The following is a 14,372-nucleotide window of genomic DNA, read 5'->3' on the forward strand; positions in this document are numbered from 1 at the left end:
TTGGAATAAAAAAGGAGATGCTGTTATAAATGCTATCATTAGAATCACTGACCTCAAATTAAAAGCACATTAATAAAATGTGTAGATCAGACATTTTTGTATTACAAATGACCTGGAATCCCAATTCTTGTTTTTCTACTTGCTAGTCTCCTTAGTTTACATATGTCAATCAATTCAGACTCTTTCAAAATATCAAGATGTGGAGAATAATCCTGATGTTCTAGGATTTGTTGTAACTTTCACATATGTATGTTATCTTCACAACTGCAAATACGTTTGGTTTATAAATATTAAATGTATATTTTATACATAAAATATCAGATGCCTCTAACACCCATTTTCTAGAGCCATACAGGCAAAAAGGAGATTACCTGGAGAATACAAGCAAGTAATGCGCAGATTTTATTAATAGCTATGACTTTGGTCCAAATCCCAGTGGATTCATGTGTTAGGTTAGTCTATATAAAGCTTTCAGACCTCCCTTTGTCTAGACCACTAGCAAGCGTAAGAACACTAAAAGCTACACTAATTTGTTTCTTGGCCCCTTTTCCACTGCCCTTTGGTCTATTCGTGCTTCTTCATATTCTATGACTTCAGTGGTGAAGAAACAGCATAGATGGCTATGTCTAAAGAAAAATTCTCCAAAGATAAAAGACAAAATCAATGTCTTAGTAACACATAGCATCTCAAACGACTGAGTCACATGTTCTCAATATTCTTGGGACAGGGTCCCTTCCTTTCATTAGGTAGCTGCAGTCTGTAGAAAGAAATTTACAAAGAAGAAACTCCAAACAATGTACCCAGTGGTCCAAACCCAATTGTCAATGGATTCCCAATTGTATTCAAAGTAGAAATTCCATACTCTGCGATGTAATGTGCTAGGTAAAACAGACATTTTGAATGTTAAACATTCAAATTGAAAAATGGGGTAAGTGGGGTGCACATCTCTAATCCCAGTAACTCAGAAAGCTGAGAGATAGGAGGATTCAAGTTCAAGGCCAGCCTCAGCAATTTAGTGAGACCCTCAGCAATTTAGTGAGACCCTGTTCCAAATTTTTTTTAAAAATATTTTGTTTTTTTAAAAAAGGGCTGTGGTTGTAGCTCATGATTAAAGAACATGGGTTCAATCACCAGTACTTCAAATAAATAGATAGATAGATAAATTATCTAAGTATTATACAAAATAAATAGATTCTGTAAGAGAAAAGAATAACTTTTTTAATGTTTGGTAATATGTATGATTCTCTTTGAGAAAGAGATATTTAAAATGAGCATCAAGCAAGGACATAGAAATGCAAATGGGAGAAGAAATTTAATCAAGACTTTTCCACTATCTTGAACAAATAATATCCTGGCATTCTTTGCTGTAATGAGCACACACCTAAATCCCTAGGAACAGAGTTTAGCAGCCTCAATCTTCCTTTCTTCTTTGATCCTCTCAGGTGGCTTCCCATGGTCTACACCAAGAGCCACATTACCCTCCTAATTTTTCTCCATCAATTTCTGCATAAGTGATTTCCTGGTATGTAAAGCTGACCAAGGAAAATTTATAGTCTTTAAAATTTCTTTTTTAATTTATTTTTTATTTATTCTTTTTAGATATACATAACAGTAGAGTGCAATTTGACATATTATATACATGGTGTATAACTTCCATTCTTATAGTTGTACAAGATGTGGAGGAGTTACCCTGGTCATGTATTCATATATGAACACAGGAAAGTTATGTCCAATTCAGTCCACTGTCTTTCATGTTCCCATCCTCCCTCCATTCCCTTCATTCCCCTTTGTCTAATCCAATGGACTTCTCTTCTTCCTCCCCACCCCCAAACCCACTTATTTTAAGTCAGCATACATTTATCAGAGAGAACATTCAGCCTTTGGTTTTGAGGGACTGACTTATTTTACTTAACATGATATTTCCCAATTCCACCCATTTAATTTTCAATACTTCAATAGAAAATATCTGCATATTACTGATCTCTCATTAAAATTTTGTCCATGATTTTCCCTATGACTCCTATATCAATTTAACAAAATTTTAACTTGCCATTTCCACTCAAAGAATTACCAGAATATTAATACATAAGAAAATGAAAATCTCAATTTCAATACCATCCCTCAAGAAACATTGTTCTCAGTAATAATACCAACGTACATCTTAATAGTCAATCCAAAAATCTATACCCAGGTTCTATGGTTACCACCCATTTCAAGCCTACATGAACTGGTTCCTCCATGGATGCAATGTGCTTCTAATATGGCCTCTGTTTCTACCCTTACTAACACTTTTCAGCATAGTCTTCCAGTAGGATCAAGTTTATAATTTGAAATAACCAGCGGATTACGCTACTTGTGAAGAAACTACTAGCTTTCCAGCAATATCAACTTTTATCTTCAATAATAACATAAACACTTAGGCTTGTGCAAGACACGTGGTTGTCCAATTGAGGACTGTGTCCCACCTTTCCTGAACCTCAGTAGTACCTGACCTAGTGTTTTAGGAATAAAGGAGGAATGAAGTATAGTGTGTCCCTTAGAAGGCACGTGACATGCATGCTCTGGACCTTTACCTACCTTCAGGAATATAGCATCTTCTAGAGAATCCCAGAGATAACAGCCAACTTTTGAGAATGCCTTCATCTTGGTGTCAGGTCAGGCCCACCTATCTGAATTGTTAAAATGAGACAAAATTAAAAATTAACAAATTAAAGAAAAACTTTTACCTTTTTAAAAACCTGTTGTGTATTTTATCTTTTGTTTTAATCATTTAGTTTAAATCTGAAGCAGATAGATTTTTTTTTCCAAAATGACCACAACACTGTCTTATTCTGCATGCTCTCTGGCAATATGGTCTTGATAATCCTCATAACAGATGGCGCATCTGTTGCCTTTCCATTAATCCTAGAAGCCTTTTATCTATGAGGAAAATGATTCCTTGTAAAGTCCAGGACTAGGTTGTAAAATTACCCATGGTTCTATTGGGCTACTCAAACTTGGAACCCAGTTTCCATGATATAACAAAGCCAAAACTAACCCACGTGGAGAGATCACACTGAGGAGACCCTTACAGTGCAATAACAAGGATATGCCAGCCCTAACCCACCTCTTCTTCAAGCATCTGAATGTCAGTGCATGATAAATCCCAAGCTCAGTTAATTGTCCTTGCTTTATAGCAACTTCACAATGATTTCAAGGGATAGTAAAGTTTATCTCAGTGAGATTTGTGGTATGGCTTCTATCTGATGGAATAAAGAGCAATAAAAATTGCAAAATGATGATAATTTTCTTTTCTGGTGGAAGCCCTGTTGGATTACATTGAAAGTAACAGAGAAAGTACAAAATGAAAACAGACCTTCATCTCTTGAACTTAGATGCTCAGAGAACAGGGTGAGGAAAAGCTCCCTAGTAACAAACATGAGCTACATCTTATGGAAAGTGAAGGATATTTCGAAGGAACAAACAAAAAAGAAAAAGGGAGAAGTCACAAGCCTTAAAGATTCATTCCTAGGAAATAGCACTGTGATCCAGTAAATAAACTAGCAACATCTTTCCAGCTGGTTTTAAGACTACTTATGGACAGTGACTAAACTGTGTCTCTTATCCACCCTGCCCTCTTCAAGAATTACTTCATACCTAACCAAGTAATATTGGGTTCATTGGAGGCAGATAGCTTACCTCTTCCTTTGCTAGGGCTTTATGGGAAGAAGAGTTACCGTTGCAGAAATATAACCAGGGAAAGTATCTATATGTGAATTAGATGATGAGATCTTAGTGCTTGACCTTGTTCCTAATGCTGTGATGGAATAAAAATTATGTAATTTCTTGGGTAGTGTGACTCTATATTACATGTGGGAGGAATGTAAATAATCACTGGTCAGAAGGGGAAAAAATGAGGTAACAAAATTCTTTGATACTCTTCCTCCCTAGACAGACAATATCTTACCATGACACCTGGATGCTATACACTCATCTGATATAATATCACAGAAACGATGTGTCCGTTTCTGAAATAAGTCTAAAAAAGAGTTGGTATTTTCCACTTTCAGTCTCTTGGAATGTTCACCTTATGCCGAGTTGTCACGTTGTGAGGAAACTGGGGCAGCCCAGTGAGGAAGTCCATCTGGAGATATTCACATGGAGAGTGACAGAGACCCCTGACCCTCAGCACCAGTTGGGTTTCCAGTAGGATGCTAACACTTGCTAGCACCAATATATGAGATCCACTTCTATATTGGATCCTCTAGCTACTAGTTAGTCTGACCCAGATGATAGTATATAGCAAAATAAACCTTCATTTCACCAAATTTCAGATTACTGGGCCAAAGAAAATGCTATTCTTTTTTTTTTTTTTTTTAGAATTTTTAAATATTTATTTTATTTATTTTTTAGTTTTCGGCGGACACAACATCTTTGTTTGTATGTGGTGCTGAGGATCGAACCCGGGCAGCACGCATGCCAGGCGAGCGCACTACCACTTGAGCCACATCCCCAGTCCGAAAACGCTATTCTTTATGCCAAATACTTTATGTGTTCTGTTAGCTAAAAAGAACTCTAATTATATATACTTTTTTTTTCTTATAAACCTCCAAAGATTTCCTAATAAATTAAAAAACAAACACAAACCCAGAATAATTGCTGGAGCCTAAGAGACCCTTTTTTACTTGACCTGAAACTACATTTCCAGATGCATTTCCTCTCACATTTGCTATCTCATCGTATTCTGCAAGTCCATAAGGTTTATGTTTCTCATATTGATCCAATGTTCTCCTAGCTCAGCACCTTTGTTCTTGTCTAGAATTCTCTAATCACTTGAATAAAATGTTCCCCTTCCATTTTTCCTTTTGTACCACCCAATTTTATTACTTTAGAATATTTACTAGTATTTCAATTAGCTACATTTTTCCTTGTGCCTCTGTCTACTAGATTTTGACTTTTGTGGTCCAGACACATTGTTTATCTGCATTCCTAAAACCATATATTTTGTGTTAAAACATACATGTGGAAGAACACTGATTAAATGACAAATGTAATTTATAACTTGTTTCTTGTCTCCTTGTTACACTGTCCTATCATGTGATGACATTAATATCTTACTCTAACTTAACAATAAGATAGAAAATCATAAAATGTTCTTTATGGCTGCATGGTTCCACACAATTATGCAGGCCAAAAAATTTTGTTATTTATAACAGTGAATATATATATTCACTGCTATAAATATATATGTATAAAATTATATGTATATAATTTTAGATATAACTTAAATTGTATTAAGAACATACAAAGTTCTTTTTTTTGAATTTTTAGAAAAACTACGTAGGGGATCTCTAAATCTAAAATAATCAAGATAGTCTGGAATTGACATAAGATAAGATCAATGGAACAGAATAAAGAGTATAGCAATATCTGAGTTCCATAAATTTGCTGGTTCATAAGTGTCACACAGTTGGATTAACTTATAATTAAAATTTACTAAGAAGTATGGAGAAATAGATTTTGGATGGTTTATTTTTGGAATTCGATTCACTTGTTGAATTACTCTCTCTCATCAGTTGAGCCCAGAACTTTGTCTTCTTGCAAGCCACCTAAATTTATGATAATTTTTCTATCTCCTCCTTACAAGCTGTTGCACAACCCTTCAAGACCATCTGGCTCCAGATAAACTTTGTTAGAACAAAATTTCACCTCAGATGATATGTAAATAGAGACATCATTTTTTTATTGGTTATCTTAGCTAACATTCAATGACCATTTACATACCAAGAACTATTTCAAGCACTTTAAATTAAAATAATAAAACTAAAATTTTTCCTCCATGATGTTGCTACAATATAAATGAAGAAACTAAAAAATGAATAGGTTCAGTGATATGTGCTAAAAAAAGACATAGACTTAAATGTGCCTAAATCAGAATATCTAAGGTTTGTTTTCATAAATCTAAACCAAAATACTATCCTACACATTGCTTTATTTAATTTTTCTAGGATATGTTCACTTGTATATCCTGTAGCCAAAATAAATTAAATTATATAAACTGAATTGATTTCCCCCCTCCAAAAAAAGTACATTTTTTTCCTTATACTTCTGTCCTGGTCAGAAATCTGGTAGTAGTTCTTGATGACTCTCATATTCATATTTGTATTTTTTGAATCACATTTTTTGAATTTAATCTTCTCAATAGTTCCTTAATCAATTTAGTCCAAAGAATTTCCAGAAATTTCCCAGTTCAGGCCCCTGTCATTATTTGTAGGAATTACTTTAACACACTGTGAATTAGTCTTCTGTATTTTAACTTGTATCTGATGTATTTTGGATATCTTGACAATATCAATCTACCCAATAGCCAAATCTGATCACACCATCAATACAACATAACATTTTCCAATGTTTTTTCACAGTACACAATGTTTATGAACTTATTTTATTTTTAACTCTGTCTCTTTATTAGTCTAAGTTTTTTGAAGAGAGAGCTTACCTTTAATCATATCAGTTTTTTATATTAATAAACAATGCTTTAAAATGAAGAATATATGAATATAAACTTCTTATATAAAAAGTGTAGCAATTAGAAGCCGAAATCTGGCTTATATTATATATATATACATATATATATATATATATATATATATATGTATATATATATATATATATTTTTTATTCCGGTTTTAGCAGTACCCAGGAGAAAGAAAAATTAAAATGAAGGTTTCACATCAATTTGCAATGAATATCTTTAAAGGATAAGTAATACTGATATTGATTTTCTTGATTGATAATATGTGCAAATAAACTGAGAAAATACCAGGTGCTGAATTTACCTCAAATTGAAAATCATAAAATTTTGAAATTCTGAAATCAATTACTAACAATATTTTGTAAACATTATTAAGGTAATCATCATTACCTACAATAATTTTTAAAGTTGTGGAAGAAAGACGTTTGCAAAAATATGTCAAAATATTATAAATCTGATGAATAAGAAAATCAATTCAAAATGGCATTAAACTTACAAGAATAGATCACTTTATTAAATTAAGAAAAAAATCAGCATCATTTATTTTTAAGAAATTGAGAAAATTACTTATCTAAATTGTGAAATGGATATTCAAATTGATGATTTGTTTTTTATTAAGTTGTATCTGAAGAGAGACGATTTTTATTTCTTTATTTTCTTAGTTTATTTATCTGTTTAGTTTCTTGGCTTATTTCTTTGTTCTTTCCTTTAATAAAATGAAAATACTCTATCCATGTATTTTATTACTGTGTGAAGGAAATATTTACTTAATAAAGAATCATTTGAGTTTAAAAAGGAAAGATTTTTTATCTGTTTTGATCATTATAACCAAAATAAAAATTGTTAATTAATTAACATTGAAGTGCTCCATATATTTAAAAATAACTTTTTTGTACATATAAACACAGCATACTAAAAAGCAAATTTACTATAAGATTCAAAAAAATAATGATTAATTATAACATTTTAGGACTAACAAATATTCCAGAAATTAAATTAAATTTCTATTATCAATTAAAATGAATAAATCCTTAATATAACTTTTACTTAATTTAAAATATTCAATATTATGTAATGTGGTAGCTCATTAATTAGAAATATATATAAAATTATGAACAAAATAACTAAGATATATTTATTAACAGTAATATTTAAGTAGGTAATTAATTAATTTACCTTAAAGATGAATATGCCTTTTTACCTAATTTTAATATTTTCCAGTATCATCAATATGAGTCTGCATCTCTTTATGTATTTATTTTGTGGTACTAGAGATTCAACTGAAGCCTAGCACATGCCAGGAAAGTGCTCTACCACTGAGCTACAACCCCAGTCTTAAGTTTTGTTTTTTGTTTTTTTAAACACTGTGTTCGATTTCAGTTAGAAGCAGTCATATAAAGTTTTTTAAATAAGTGATCTCTATAATATATATTAAATGTTTTTATATGCTTAATTTCACAAAATTATTTTCAACATAAGGATTAATTTAATTTTATGCTTTAGTTCTTTCATATTTACCTTCTTCTTTGTACAGGTTAAGGAGAAACAAAGGGGAGATTATTATTTAGAAACACTGTCAAGATTAGCACACGTGATATGCTAAAATCGCCATAAAATATGGAGCCTTCAGAAGGAACACCAAGGCCTTCTTAAATCTTAGTACCACCACTGGATGATCTGGTCATGTGGTAACTTCATGTGTACATATTTACATATATACATGTGTAGTTTATGTAAGCAATCATATCAAATATGCTGGCTCTGTAAAGAGGTAAAGTTCCAAGTCCGGAAAGAAAAGGTGTGAAGGTAAATAGAGAATGGGAGAAACATTCGTGAACAGAAAAGGGACAAGATTTTTTTTTCTTCTTTTTTTTTTAAACCTTAAATTTTGCATCAAAATTTTGCCTTAGAAATACACTGGGTACATAGTATGAGGAAAAGTTTGGAGGCAAATAAATCAAAAAGTTTCTTGTAAATCTCTAGATGAAAGGTCACAGAACCCTTGAGACTAGTTTGTCCCACTGGTAATATAAAAGGGACAGATGTGAAACATTGTGTGAAATAAATTAAGTGTGCTTCCTAAACAATTGAATATGGAAGTAGGAAGAACTGTCGCATGTAACCATGACTATTCTCTGGGATATAGTGAGGTGAGAGATGGCAGGAGATTTGAAGTCCTCCTTATATCCATTTTTTTTTCCTACAAGCCATCCTGTACAGTATTGAAAATACTGCTAACAATTTTAAATTACATCTTCTTGATTTTATTTATATAAAGCATGGGGGAAAATCTTTGTAAATCTGAGTTACCTCTTATTGATTTAAAAATAATACATAAAGTGGTTGCTATAAAAATCTTAAGAAAATGTTCTGTTCATGTGCCCCTCTTCCTCTAATGTCATTACATCACTCTCTCCAGTGCTTTGTGTTTGTCAGTTCTTTGGTACCAGAGATGAGAATCAAAGATGTCCAACTGTGAGACTGATTTAGTAATAATAATCGGAAAATTATAATTCCAGGGGCTTCGTGTCAAAGGGAAATACAGAATTATTACAGAGGTATATGGAGTTTGAGATAGTGTGATTCAGAAGTATCCAGCTGGCAGATAGAAATGCAGAACTGAAGCTCCCTGTGGGACCAGGAAGAACTAAGAAATTACAGTGAAAGAGTTAAATGTACAAACTGAATTCCAAGCACAAAAATCTGTAAGAGGTGATGGAAAAATAAATTAAATCAGGGCAGAAGGATGTGTGTGAATCAGAGAACCATGAAGAAAATAATATCGTTATGAAATAATATGAACTCCCAAGAGAAGAGTTTCAAATTGGGAAGAGGTTGATCAATGTCAAATGCTGCAAAATCAATGAAAATGATGATGGAATTCACTACACCCACATTCAACAGATACTTATAAAATATGTGGAATAAAGAGATCTCAGAGTAGATTTTGAGATGGAACTTTCCAAAAAACAAACAAACAAAAAAAGAGATGACCAGCGGTTGCTGTATATAGAAAAAAAAAAAAAAAGATGATCAATAGAAGTCAGATCTTATGGATTTGGACAAGAGTATATAGTAAAATATAATGAAATCTTTGAGTACCAGAAGGTTACCTAACTGAAGTAGGACAGAAAAAGCTGGACACTCAGGAATAGCAGGAAGTAGGTTCATTGGCTGCAGCCATGTTCAAAAGGGGGATTTTTCCTGCCATCAAATCACTCCTCTGAACCCTGAGTTCAGAAAGTTTTCAAACTGATTTTTATTTATTTTTATTTTTATTTTTTAGTTGTAGATGTTTTTATGTGGTGCTAAGGATCAAACCCAGAACCCTCACATATGTGAGGCAGGTGCTCTACCAGTGAGCTACAGCCACACCCCAAGTTTTAGAACTTTATACCCAGTGTGTAAGGGGAGGGGTGCAGAGGCTCATAACCTGTAGAAGTTCACAGAGAAGCAGGTTTTTCACTGTTGGGGCACAATTTAGTTCCAGGACACTCTCTGTGAAAATAGGTGTCTGAGAAAGGGAGAGTTGCCCTCCCTTTTCTTCCTACCAGCTGGACCCCACTGTAGTCCTTTGAGATGCAAATGCCTTTGTGTAGGCTCCAGACCCAGGCTGGAGGCCCTGAGTATTTGACTCCTCTCTGCAAACACATCCTCTACCTGAAAACTCTGTTGGAGAGATTCTTGCTGATAGTCTAAGAACAATTATGCTAAATATAATTTTGAAGGGTCTCTGGAGGTTAGTTATGGCAGGGGTCTTCTGGGTGGGGGGTCTCTGGCCTGCTTCATTAAGTTTAATGGTGTTTGATAGAGGTTAAAAAGAAATTACAGATTATAACAATACAGGAAAAACAGAATGGCATATTTTAAAATATTATACAAGAGACAACTTTCCAAACACTACTACGTGTTAATACTTTGAGCCCATTTCATAAAAACAATGGGTTAAAACACTAAATAGCTCATGGTTAAAGAGATAATGAATGTTAAAATCAGGCTTAAACTTTCCAACTTTCAAAGGCTCTAACTTTTTTTTATTGTGCATGTTATATTTTTAGGTTCACTTCATACATAGATGAACAGAGTCCAGGGCAAGTTTTTGATTAGATAATGGCGACAAATCAAGGGACTAAAGAAAAAAAAGTATGGCTGACTACAAGAGGAGCACATTTAATAGTAAGAATGAGTGAAAAAAGAAACATGGAGAAAATGGCAACAAGCTTGGGTGCTATCCCATTGTATAGCTCCGGGATGCTGTTGTAGTTATGGTGTTCCACAGAAAATTAAATAAAAATATTTAATTCATCTATATAAAAGTAAAGTTAGCAAGAATACAGTGAAGTATGAACTGAAAAGTAAGTATTGAAAAGCAGAAAAACTAAGGAAAGCCAGGCACTATGGCATAGTCCTATAACCTCAGGGGTTCCAGAGGTTGAGGCAGGAGAATCAAAGTTCAAAGCCACCCTCAGCAACTTAGCAAGGCCCTAAGCAACTCAGCAAGACATAGATGCATGAGCGTATTGATCCAATATCAGAAAAACCAGGCCCATGGCTTATCAAAAACACCAGCCCACTGAATAAAGCAATCCCCCCCAAAAAGGAGAAGGATCCCAACACTAGACACAATGGTGGTACATTAATCCCATCACCTGATCACTCCTCATGAGCCTTGCCCAGGAAAATTGCCACAGTGAAAAAATTTCATTTCTGTCTCTGGACTTTAGTTTAGCACGTCTTCCCTTGCCTGAGTTGACCATGTATGACCTACTCTAAGATGACACCTCAAGCTCCAAATAGACACTATGAAACTGCCTTCTGTCCAGACACTGGCTTAGAATAAATTTTGCATTTTATAGCTCTGTACCCTGAACAAGTTCTTCTGGCTGATTCCTAATCTTATCTGACAACCCACAGTGACTCTACTTATTTGTACCTGCTCTCTGCCTGTGTTCTCAATTCAGCCTTCTGAACCACTGTGGTCACTTAACCCTTTCTTAGACTTTGTATATGATTATAAACACACACACACACACACACACACACAAACACACACATAGTGTGAGATGTGATGTGATTTGAAATGTTAAAGATATTAATAGTTAAGACTGGAATAAAAAAAAAACTTGTCTATGCCCGACTTACTATCATTAGATGACCCAAGGGTATCTGATGAACTTCTACACCAAAAGTGGTGTAGCCTGTGAATTTATTGTTATTCAATAAATTTTGAAATTGTGGAAAGACACAAATATGTTTGTTCTATGTTAATAAAATAGCTTCTTCATGACAAAATGTAAATCTGTTGATATTTGACTCTAGTATGCCAGCAATCATTTCAAATATTTATAGACTTTGTAAAACTAAACATAATCTAAGTACAATAATAAATAATCATCCATATTATAATTTAAGTTTCTAATGTGTATGTATCATACAAGGGGAGGAAGTTTACCTTGATGGGGAAAATATAATCCCTGCTATTATTTTATTATTACACATAATAACTTTGTTTGGATGAAATATCATACTGAATTATCTTTCTCTCAGTTCAAAACCAGCAATAGATTTTATTTATGCAATCCTAGTATTGAAATGGAAAAGTAGCAAAGATTTGCTATTCAGACATCTGCCTCTCTATTAGGAGATAGATAGGAAAGCAAGTTAAGAAAGGTCAATATTTTTTTCTCAAATTCTCTTGGATTCAAATTCAATATTGTAAATGCCCATTATATGGAGATTTCTTTTCTTTATGGTTGCTGTCAATTCCAATCCTTTTCACAAAATAGTTTAGAAAAGACCTGCAAAATACCATAATAGTTTTGCATAAAATGTAAATTGTTTCCCATTCCAATGCACTCTAAAGAAACAGGAAATAAGACACAGTTTATATATACACATATATAGATGCAAATAAACATTATGTATTACATACTATGGCTTTATACAGTTAAACAATATATGTATTAAAATTATTGATTAAGTACATACACATATATATTGTGAATTCCTTAGAAAACTAACAGGGGAATTTTGGGAAAGTAATTTCCTATTGTTATATATATCTATTTTTAGAAATAACTACACAGGCTTTTTTTCTATTAAGTTCTGAGTTTAAGACTTTCAGCCAAATAATTATTTCAGAAACTGAACATTTATGTTTTAGGATGTTTATACTTATTCAAAGAAATCTTATGATTAAAATGCTTAATTCATTTATAAAATAATGAAATTAAAAAGAAGAATATAAGATTTCCCTTGAGAAATTGGGCTAGTCTTCTGAACACTGAAATCATTAATTGTGAGTTTAAACTGTTATTAAACTGATGATGTTTTAAAAATTCTGAGTTGTTATCAGTGAAGAATTGTTAATTTGATCCATGAACTCAGAAACCAAATTTTTCCTCTTCACAGATCAGCTTGTGTCAAGGCATAAATTCTAACAATAATATATAGGAGAGATCAGTTACCTGTTTTTTAACAACTATGGAGTATTCTGTGCCTCCTAATCCTGCACAAAGACAGTTTAATAATAAATTATTTTCAAGTGATGCTGGCACAATTAAAAAAAAAACAGCACAAATAGAGTTGCATGTCACTTTTTTGCTAAAACAATTGACATAAAATCTGTTATGATTGTATGGTGAAACACAATTTCAAAGTTTTACCTGCTATATCTATTTGCAATGGAAAACTTATATGTTTAGTTATCTATATCTTTCTAGACAGAGAAACTACCACTTTTGATTTGTTATTAGGTAAATACACATTTAAGGTTAGAAATATATTGGAATACTGATGACTATTATAAAATGCAGAAAATAGAGAGTAAAACAGTAGTTGTGAAGTAGCTTATAAATTAGTAAATAATTAGGCAGTTATGAAACATTATAACAATGCACTATAATAAAAGTGATGTGAATGTGATATATCTGATATATCTCTCTTTTAATCTTCATATGATGATGTGTGATACTATAACACCTACATGGTAAGAATCAGACAGGTAAATGACACAGGGACTGCAATCTAGTGTTAGGCTACTGCATAAAGATTACCTGAACACAAACACTGCAATAAGACAACATTCAATTTGATAATTAAGACAACCACTAATGACTAATGGGTGGGTAGAACACAGAGCTTAGATATACTGAAGAAGAAATGATTTGCTTTCCAGGTGGGACTGAACAGAGAAAAATTTCATCATGCTAGTCAGGACATACAATTTAAAACTTATAAATAATTTGTTTCTGGAATTTCCCATTGATATCACCAAGAGTAACTGAGACAAAAGGAAGGAAATGTGTAGATAAAGGGGGACTACTATGTATGAAATGAGTATAAATATGAATGGCATTTAGGCACAGGGGTTTATAAATTTCGATTGAATAAGTATATGGACATGTTCTGGATTTTCCAATCCACTTTTCTTTTTTTTTTTTTTTTTTGGTGACAGTTTAAATTAAAAAAATTTACAAAGTAAATGTAACAGGGTTATTACAAAGAACAATTCATGAAGGAGGCAACATTTAAAACTGAAAAAGGTTCAGAGAGCTTCCCTTCATTAGTATTAGCAGCAAACTTTACCTGGATGAATGAAAAATAAAGCAAATAAATTATTTGACTGTCTTCCACCCTGGGAATTTGCCTCATTTGGTTTAAAAAGCATTTCTTGGGTATATAATCAATTTGGCTCCTTTTGATCAGAGAGGCTCAATTTATTTTTAAGTCAGTTATGAGAAATGCATCCAGGTTAAGTTTCAGTTTGCTTTCAGAAAGTGTCTGGGTACACAGACAACCTCAAGACTGTAGCCCTTTTCTTATGTGCCTAAAATGATCCAAAGTCATGTTTCCATTT

The 14,372-nt window shown here is 32.8% G+C and overlaps 1 long non-coding RNA gene across 1 annotated transcript in view; it reads right to left on the reverse strand.

Moving 5' to 3' along the window:
• LOC110598690 (uncharacterized) overlaps positions 1-14,372 on the reverse strand; it is a 317,709-nt gene that overhangs the window by 274,971 nt on the left and 28,366 nt on the right. Inside the window, exon 3 of the long non-coding RNA XR_013423467.1 lies at positions 2,578-2,669. This is a non-coding gene — a long non-coding RNA (uncharacterized LOC110598690). The remainder of the gene's footprint in view (positions 1-2,577; positions 2,670-14,372) is intronic.

Source organism: Ictidomys tridecemlineatus, chromosome 6, assembly GCF_052094955.1.
Source record: "Ictidomys tridecemlineatus isolate mIctTri1 chromosome 6, mIctTri1.hap1, whole genome shotgun sequence".
Lineage (NCBI taxonomy): Eukaryota > Metazoa > Chordata > Mammalia > Rodentia > Sciuridae > Ictidomys > Ictidomys tridecemlineatus.